Below are 8101 nucleotides of genomic sequence, written 5' to 3' on the forward strand. Positions count from 1 at the left end.
GTCACTGTCCCAAGAGGAGAAAATCTCCGTGTGGGGGAGTTGTCCCTGATAGAGGTCGTCACCACCTGTCAGGGAGCTCAGAGAGAGAGAGAGAGAGAGGAGAGGAGAGGTTTGGCTAGGCGCCTAGTCTTCCGTGCAGTCTGCTGAGACTGAAAGTCAAACCCCTCCAAATGTGAGGCGTGTCAGAGAAAACCGTCCGACCAGAGAAGATTTTGTGGAAAAGAGAAGCCAACTGGGGAAGGGGAAAGGAGAAACTCCTTACCTTTCTCTGGTCCGGCAGGGGTTCAGGACAGGGATAGATCACTGGCCAATCAACCTACAATTACACATCCAAATAGAATCAGAGAGTAAGCCCGGGATGAGCTGCCGCTGCCCATTGCTTCCCTGGTTGTAAGTCTGAACGGCAAAGAGGGATCATCCAGGCAGTTAGTAACTGGTCCCAGGTTTCGGCACCAAATGTTGGAATCCATGGGAGTCCGAAAAGACCAGAGTAACAGGCTTTTATTGAAAGGAAGAGAGAAACCCTGCCAGGCACTTCTCCGGGGGAGAAGGGCACCTGTTACAGACTAGGGGCAAATTTTATAGTGTTTGGGGGAGCCTGAGGGGGTACTGAGTCAAAAGTTCTGTTATGTTCCCTTTTATGGTTTTAGGATTTCAGCTTTCTGGAATGCTCCTCCTTGAGCGGTTGATCAGCTTTCTGGAACTTTTCTGCCTCAGGGGCGATTATCCAGTAAGTAAGGGTGAGGTCAGGCAGCCAGGTAGGACAACAAAAGGGCAGTTGGAAGTTTTGGTAAATTCATATATCTATCAGAAACTAGCTCTATTCTCTAGCTCTAGCTACTTAATTAGCCAATTACCTCCTTTTTGGAGCTTCCCCCTTCTCCTGGACTGCCCAGGATCCTGGGGTTTATATAACACACAAAGCAGCCCTATGAACATTCACACCTGTGGAAGAAAAGCCCAAAGCATCCTAAACTCTGGACTGTGGTTGTTTCTGCAATTGCTCTTAGTGACACAAGGTGTCACTCTCTGCGCGTTCAAATCAATGAGGAAAAATTCCACTCCCGTAGCACCAGCTAATCCAGAGTCCTTCACCAGTTCATATTCCCCAGATCTTTCAGGACCCTCAGCTCATCTCCTTAAAGCTTGCCGCCCCCAACCCCATCATTGCATCAGGATTGGCTAAGATGAACCCTCCTTCCAGAAAACCAGCACTTTCTGTTTCTTGCTCAGGTGTTTTCAGCTCTTTAAAACAGATTGGGCTGGCCCTGGCTGGTTAGCTCAGTTAGAGCATTGTCCCAAAACACCAAGGTTGTGGGTTGGATCCCTATCAGGGTATATATGGGAAGCAACCAATAAATGTACAACTAAATGAAACAACAAATGAATGTTTCTCTCTCTCTTCTCCTTCCTCTCTGGCTTTTTTTGGGGGGGGAGGAGGGGTTCCTTTTTTTTTTTTTAAGATTTTATTTGTTGATTTTTAGAGAAAGGAAAGGGAAAAGGGGGTGGAGAGGCAAGAAGCATTATCTTGTAGGCATTGCTTCTTGTATGTGCTTTGACCAGGCCAGGCAAACCCAGGGTTTTGAACCAGCCATCTCAGCATTCTAGGTTGACATTCTATCCACTGAACCACCACCAAAGGTCAGGCTCTCTCTGTCTTTCTAAAATCAAGCAAGCTTGGCCTGACCTGTGGTGGCGCAGTGGATAAAGCGTCAACCTGGAACACTGAGGTCGCCGGTTCAAAACCCTGGGCTTGCCTAGTCAAGGCACATATGGGAGTTGATGCTTCCTGCTCCTCCCTCCCCCTTCTCTCTCTCTCTCTCTCCTCTCTAAAAATTAATTTAAAAAATAATAAACAAATAAAATAAAATCAAGCAAGCCTGGCTGGTTGGTTCAGTGGATAGAGTACCCATGGCATGAGGACATCCTGGGTTCGATTCCTGGTGAGTGTGCACATGAGAAATGACCATGTGCTTTTCTTTCCCTCTCTCTCCCCCTTCTCTCTCTCTCTTTTCCTCTCACAGCCAGTGGCTTGATTGGCTTGAGCATCAGCCCCAGGTGCTGAGGTTGATTTGAGCATCAACCCCAGTTAGGAGCTGCCGGGTGGGTCCCAGTTGGGGTGCATGTGGGAGTCAGTCTCACTATTTTCCTACCTCTCACTTAAAAAAAAAAATGTAATTCCATTTATTCATGATGCAAAAAGACTTCCTAAAGAGCAAGTATCATAGTTTACTACTTTCTTTTAAGGGTGAATGGCACCAGATGTTTACCTCAATCCTTGAGTTCAGCTAAGAGATGAATTCAGAGGCAAGGAACTAAAATACAAGCAAATTTTTATTTAGAAAGTCACAAAGATAGAAGTGAGCCATGGAAGGAGTGAGCCAGCTGGGCTGTGTGAACTCAGGAAACAAGTTATAGAGGCAAAACAAGGGCCCCTGGAATTTAGGAGAAAGAAGGTAAAGAAAACGTGCCTGGGGGAAGAAATGGGGGGAAAGCAAGGGCATGCTCGCTCAGAGAGAGCATAACTGGGTCCTTTCTCTTTCTCTCTCTCTCTCTCTCTCTCTTTTTTTTTTTTTTTTTTTTGGACAGAGACAGAGAAAGTCAGAAAGAGGGACAGATAGGGACAGTCAGACAGGAAGGGAGAAAGATGAGAAGCATCAATTTTTTGTTGTGGCACCTCAGTTTGTTCAATGATTGCTTTCTCATATGTACCTTGATGGGGGGGGGTGCTACAGCAGAGCGAGTGACCCCTTGCTTAAGGGCTCAAGCCAGCAACCTTGGGCTTCAAGCTAGCGACCATGGGCTCATGTTTATGATCCCACACTCAAACCAGTGACCCCTCGCTTAAGCTGGTGAGCCTGTGCTCAAGCTGGATGACCCCGTGCTCAAGCCAACGACCTCAGGGTTTTGAACCTGGGTCCTCTGTGTCCCAGTCTGGCGCACTATCCACTGAACCACCACCTGGTCAGGCAATTTTTTTTTTCAGTTTTAGAGAGAGCAGAGGTGGGAGGAGAGAGAGACATCAAGTTGTTGTTCCACTTATTTATGCATTCATTGGTTGATTCTTGTATGTGCCCTGACCAGGGATCAAACTTGCAACCTTGGCATAACAGGATGATGCTCTAACAAACTGAGGTACCTGACCAGGGCCTGGTAATTTCCATGAAGGACTTTTATCTGCAAGTCTCAGGGTAGGATCTTAATAGAATTTCATCAGCTTTCCAGGTGTGTCTCATTAGGATCGTAGTCTCTACTGATTGGTCAGTACCAGGGGACTCATTAGTCATCGAAGCTGTCAGCCATGGCATCACCCCTGCGTGGCCTTGCTGCTTCTCTGGGCCTGGAGCTGGAACACAACTGAGGCCTAGACGTTCTCTCTTGTTTGACCAAAACTCCATCTCTATAGTCAACAGACCTGAGGTTTTGTTTCTAAGATTATTTGATGTGGGTCAAAACATCATCCTCAGTGCTGGGGGCCAGTGAGCTCAAACCAATTGAGTCATGGCTACAGGAGGGGGAGAGAGAGAAAGGGAAGTGAGTGAGGGGAGAGGCAGATAATTGCCTCTCCTGTGTACCCTGACTAGAATTTTTTTTTTTTTTTTTTTTTTGTATTTTTCTGAAGTTGGAAACGGGGAGGTAGTCAGACAGAGTCCCGCATGCGCCTGACTGAGATCCATCCGGCATTGCCCACCAGGGGGCGATGATCTGCCCATCTGGGGCGTTGCTCTGTTGCAGCCAGAGCCATTCTAGTGCCTGAGGCAGAGGCCATGGAGCCATCCTCAGCGCCTGGGCCAACTTTGCTCCAATGGAGCCTTGGCTGCGGGAGGGGAAGAGAGAGACAGAGAGGAAGGAGAGGGGGAGCAGTGGAGAAGCAGATGGGTGCTCTCCTGTGTGCACTGGACAGGAATCAAACCCGGGACTCCTGCACGCCAGGCCAACGCTCTACCGCTGAGCCAACCGGCCAGGGCCCCTTGACTAGAAATTTAACTAGCACATCCATACGCGGGCAGAGCTCTACCACTGAGCAAACTGACCAGGGCCACAAAGAATTTTACCAAAACATAGTTGCACATTTTTTATTTTTATATATCACATTTCTATTTTTTAAAATAAAGACTCTTAAGATTTTGTTTATTGATTTTTAGAGAGAGCAGAGAGTGAGAGAGAAAGGGGGGAGGAGAAGGATGCATCAACCAGTAGTAGTTTCTCATCTGTGCTCCGACTGGACAAGCTCAGGGTTTCAAACTGGTGACCTCAGCATTCCAGGTCAACCCTTTATCCACTGCACCACCACAGGTCAGGCAATATATCAAATTTCTTGAAAAATTTTCTTGATCTTTTCCTCCATGGTCACTGTTAGGAAAAAGTGAAAGACTCTGAAATGGACTCCCGAAAAAGGTTACTGGGTGTCTTATCTAGAGTACCTTTCCATGTTATCTTTTCTTGCCTGTGATCTATTTTACAACTCTGTATGTTAAGGCAAATTATATTTGTCCATCATAATGCTAATTAGTGCCTTGGTCAGTTGGCTTAGTGGATGGAGCATTGCCTGCTGCGTGGACGTCCAGGGTTCAGTTCTTGGTCAGGTCACACAAGAAAAGTGACCATCTGCTTCTCTCCCCTTCTCTTTCCTCCTTCTTTTCCTTTTCCCCTACCACAGCTAGTGGCTCAATTTGTTTGAGCGTCAGCCTGGAGCACTGAGGATAGCTTGGTTGGTCTGGGCTCACCAGCCTCAGGCATTAAAAATAGCTCAGTTGACTCGAGCATTAGCCCAAGACAAGGGTTGCCAGGTGGATCCTAGTTGGGATGCATGTGGGAGTCTGTCTCACTATCTCCCCTCCGCTCACTTAAAAAAAAAAGCAAATTAGTTTTATTTGGTGGAATGCAATTGATTATTGGCCCGTGGATAGATATACCTGCTTTTATTTATAAATTCATTTTAGCATTTTTAATCTGCCTACATACATGTGTGTGTAGTTTTGTGAATTCTCCTATGAACTAATAAGTAACATCATACTGGTTCCTTGATTAATGAGTTAAATAAAATTTTTGATTTATGTGCCTGACTAATGGTGGAACAGTGGATAGAGAATTGATCTGAGACACTGAGTTTGAAACCTCAAGATCTTTGGCTTGAGCACAGGCTCACCAGCTTGAGTGTGGAGTTGCTGACATGATCCCATGGTCTCTGGCTTGAGTATAAGGGGTCACTGGCTTGGCTGGAGTCCACCGGTCAAGGCATGTATGTGAAACAATCAATGAACAACTAAGGTACTACAACTATGAGTTGATGTTTCTCATACCTCTCCCTTCCTGTCTGTCTGTCTGTCTGTCTCTCTCTCTCGCTAAAAAAAAACACAACAGCAAATGAACAAAAAACCCCACTATCTTTTAGCATTGCTCATATTCAAGGCATAGGTCATGCTCTGGATTCATTCTGTAACCAGTTTATTTTGAAGGTTAAACTGAATTCATTTAAAAGGTTAGGACAGGAGCCTGGCCAGGTGCGTCGGTGGATAAAGCATCATCCCAGTGCACCAAGGTTGTGGGTTTGATTCCTTGGAAGGGCAAGGGCACATTTGAGAAGCAATCGATGAATGCACAACTACAAAAATGGAGAAACTAAGTGCAACAGTGAGTTGATACGTCTCTCTCTCCCTTCCTCTCTCTCGCTCTCTCAAATCAATGGAAAAGTTTTTTTTAAAAAATAAAATATAAAGGGTTAGGACAGGACTGACAATTCATAATTGAACCATCAAAAAAGGCTAGAATTGAGACATTGTTGCTTTTCTTACCTAGCCATGCCTGCTGGTGGTTTTTGACTTCCTACCCCAAATCAGTCTAATCAGTCTTCTTTTTCTTTCTTTTCTTTAATTTTCTTTTTTTCCTTCTTTCCTCCTTCCCTCCCTTCCTCTCTCCTTCCCTCCCTTCCTCTCTCCTTCCCTCCCTTCCTTCCTTCCTTTCTTTCTTAGCTAGCAATGGCCTAATAAACCCTTTATTTAAAAAGAAAGAAAAGGGCCCTGGCCAGTTGGCTCAGTGGTAGAGCGTCGGCCTGGCGTGTGGGGGACCTGAGTTCGATTCCCAGCCAGGGCACATGGAAGAAGCGCCCATTTTGCTTCTCCACCCCCCCTCCTTCCTCTCTGTCTCTCTCTTCCCCTCCCGCAGCCAAGGCTCCACTGGAGCAAAGATAGCCTGGGCGCTGGGGATGGCTTCTTGGCCTCTGCCCCAGGTGCTAGAGTGGCTCTGGTCATGGCAGAGCAACGCCCCGGAGGGGCAGAGCATTGCCCCCTGGTGAGCAGAGCGTCACCCCTGGTGGGTGTGCTGGGTGGATCCCGGTCGGGCGCATGCGGGGAGTCTGTCTGACTGTCTCTCCCCATTTCCAGCTTTGGAAAAATAAAAAAAATAAATAAAATAAATAAAATAAAAAGAAAGAAAAGTTAGTCCTGGCTGAATGGTTCAGTGGATAAAGTGTCAATGCCAGTCAGGGCACATAGGAGAAACAATCAATGAAACAATTACATGAGGCCCTGGCCGATTGGCTCAGCAGTAGGGTGTTGGCCCGGCGGGTGGAAGTCTGAGTTCGATTCCTGGCCAGGACACACAGGAGAAGCTCCCATCTGTTTCTCCATCTTTCCCCCTCTCCTTTCTCTTTATCTCTCTCTTCCACTCCGGCAGCTGGGGCTCCATTGGAGCAAAGTTGGCCCAGACGCCGAGGATGGCTCCATGGTCTCCGCCTCAGGTGCTGGAATGGCTCCGATTGCAGCAGAGCAACACCCCAGAGGGGCCAAGCATCACCCCCTGGTGGGTATGCTGGGTGGATCCTGGTCGGGCACATACGAGAGTCTGTCTGTCTGCCTCCTCCCTGCTTCTCACTTTAGAAAAATACAAACAAAAAACAAAACAAAAAAACCCAATTAAATGAAACAACTTAGTCAAACAACAAGTTGGGGTTTCTCTTTCTCTCTCTCTCTCTCTCTCTCTCTCTCTCTCTCTCCCTCCCCTTTCTCTCTCTTCCTCTCTCTCTCTCTCTCCCTCCCCTTTCTCTCTCATCCTTTCTCTCTCTCTGAAATGAATAGAATTTTTTTTTATTTTTGAGAAAAAGAGAGAGAGAAGAAGGGAGGGAGATGAGAAGCATCAACTCATAGTTGTATCAACTTTTGTTATTCATTGATTGCTTCTTACAGGTGCCTTCACCGAGGGGCTCTAATAATCCCTTACTCAAGCTAGTGACCTTGGGCTTAAGCCAGCAACCTTTGGGCTCAAGCCAGCGACCATGGGGTCACGTCTATGATCCTATGCTCAAGCTGTGACCCTACGCTCAAGTTGGTGAGCCTGTTCTCAAGCCAGTGACTTGAGGGTTTCAAACCTGGGTCCTTAGTGTCCCAGGTCAACACTCTATCCACTGCACCACTGCCAGTCAGGAAAAAAAAGTTTTTTTGTGTGTGACAGAGACAGAGAGAAAGTCAGAGAGAGGGATAGATAGGGACAGACAGGAAGGGAGAGAGATGAGAAGCATCAATTATTCATTGCATCACCTTAGTTGTTCATTAATTGCTTTCTCATATGTGGCTTGACCAGGGTGCTACAGCAGATTGAGTGACCCATTGCTCAAGCCAGTGACCTTGGGCTTAAGTTGGTGAGCCTTGCTCAAACCACATGAGCCTGGGCTAAAGCTGGCGACCTCAGGGTTTTGAACCTGGGTCCTCTGTGTCCCAGTCCAATGCTCTATCCACTGTGCCACTGCCTGGTCAGGCTGGAAAATTTTTTTAAAAAAAGAAAAGCTAGAATTCCTTCTTGTGCTTGGAAGTCATAAATAAATACATTCATTTACATTTCCAAATGTAGTCTTTCTTTTTATTTTGTTTTGTTGTTCTAACTTAGCTTCTTCTTAAGACCTTAAAACTTAAGGAACCAGAGAGCTGCTGGGGAGTTCCTGGAGGGCAAACAGTACTTTCATTCATTTGTAGTAATAAGTTCTCAGTTGACTCAAAAGATTTGTGAAATTAAGCGATTTTCCTAGCGATGTGAAAGTTTCTATGTATGTATAAGGGAACTGAGGAGGCCTCAAAGAAGAACAGGAGAAGGAAAAATCTCTCCCAAG

This window comes from Saccopteryx bilineata, chromosome 7 (genome assembly GCF_036850765.1).
Source record: "Saccopteryx bilineata isolate mSacBil1 chromosome 7, mSacBil1_pri_phased_curated, whole genome shotgun sequence".
Lineage (NCBI taxonomy): Eukaryota > Metazoa > Chordata > Mammalia > Chiroptera > Emballonuridae > Saccopteryx > Saccopteryx bilineata.